Here is a 1,568-nt window from a genome sequence, read left to right as displayed (position 1 = left end):
AGGGTGCCCCTTCCAGTCCCTCCCCCACTTTAATCATTCTTATGTGCATAGGTTATCCTGTATGCTAATATGTAGACGTATGTCTGCTTAATGAATGCCATGGTTTAGGTGTTGTACTTCCCTGCGGTGTTCCAAGTCTTGAAGTGCTTAGGGCTTATGATGCCGGTGGGACCCTTTCATCGTGCCCCATGTAGCGCTGACTTGCTGTGGCAGTTGTGCCACTTTCCTTGCATCCCATCTTTTCCACTTTGTCTCACCAGCTAAAGTCCAGGAAGAGATTGACCGTGTGGTGGGCAGACAGCGCAGCCCCTGCATGCAGGACAGGGGCCACATGCCCTACACAGATGCCATGATTCACGAGGTCCAGAGATTCATTGATCTCGTCCCCATGAACCTGCCTCATTCAGTGACCCGGGATGTAAAATTCAGAGCCTACTTCATCCCCAAGGTAGGCTTGTTTCACACTGCAACTCGGTGCTGATGGACTTCTTAAATTCACACTGTGGTTCCCACTGTGGCTGCAAATATATAAAAGAATAATTTAAAGTAGAAATATGCGGACGTGTTTTAAAAAGAAAAGTATAGCTCTCTAAGATCATAAACTTAGAAACATGGAAGTTCCAACTTTTCATTAAAGATTACTAGCTTGATTTTTGTTGCTGTGCCCAGCACCGTGACGAAAGGCAACTTAGGCAGGAAAGGGTTTATTTAATCTTACAGGTCATAGTTCATCTTTGAGGAAAGTCAGGTCAGAAACTCTACCAGGGCAGGAACTTAAAGCAGAAGCCACGGAGAAATGCTGCTTACTGGCGTGCTTTCCCTGGCTAGTGTTCAGAAAGCTTTATTGTACAAGCCACGCTCACTCTCTGGCTCCACTCGCAGTGAGATGGGCCCCGTCACGTCAGTCATCAGTCAAGACAACATGCCACAGGCATAGTAACGGGCCAGTCTAATCAAGACAATTTTTCAGTGGAAGTTCCCTCTTATAACTGGACTGTGTTAAACTGCTAGCTGAAGTAACTATGACAATATCTGCACTTAAAAAGTACGTAAGTGGAGATACAAGTGTGTTTTGATATATCATATGCATATGGGATATAAAGATGTGTCTAGAACCATATGTTAGTTTATCAGATCTATCACATTTAACACCTACTTTAATGTGTATCTCCCAAGACTAAGACTTCCAGCTAGAAATTGGTAAGCACACTCACATTGAAGAAATTATCAATAGACTGATATTATCCTCCTTATAGCTTATGATTACGTTTTCTGGTTATACCAAGATATCTTTTACAGATTTTGTGGGAGAACGCCTCATAGTGCGATAAAGGTGTAAGTCTACAGTTTGGTTCTCCAAAACTGAGAACATTTCCTTTAAAAAAGTTGTTTTTGATGCAGCAGTTGTTTTGAAGAATCAAAGGTGCTTGTCCTGTGAAACGTTTCTCTGTCCGGTTTTGTGTGGAGGTTTTTTGGATATTAAAATCTAAATGCATGTTTTAAGCAAGGACATTAGGCAGGTGATGCTCAATTGATGGTCCCCTTCATCAAATTGTGGCCCTAGATAC

At 42.6% G+C, this 1,568-nt stretch overlaps 1 long non-coding RNA gene across 1 annotated transcript in view; it reads left to right on the top strand.

The window, feature by feature from the left end:
- The first annotated feature begins 372 nt into the window (after positions 1-372).
- Positions 373-1,568, top strand: part of LOC129685607 (uncharacterized) — a 2,421-nt gene continuing 1,225 nt past the window's right edge. The window contains exon 1 of the long non-coding RNA XR_008721517.1: positions 373-448. This is a non-coding gene — a long non-coding RNA (uncharacterized LOC129685607). The remainder of the gene's footprint in view (positions 449-1,568) is intronic.

The sequence above is a fragment of the Psammomys obesus genome, unplaced genomic scaffold, assembly GCF_907164565.1.
Source record: "Psammomys obesus unplaced genomic scaffold, mPsaObe1.curated_primary_1811, whole genome shotgun sequence".
In the NCBI taxonomy this organism is placed as follows: domain Eukaryota; kingdom Metazoa; phylum Chordata; class Mammalia; order Rodentia; family Muridae; genus Psammomys; species Psammomys obesus.
Note: the sequence above shows the minus strand (reverse complement) of the source record. Positions and strands in the feature narration are given on the sequence as shown.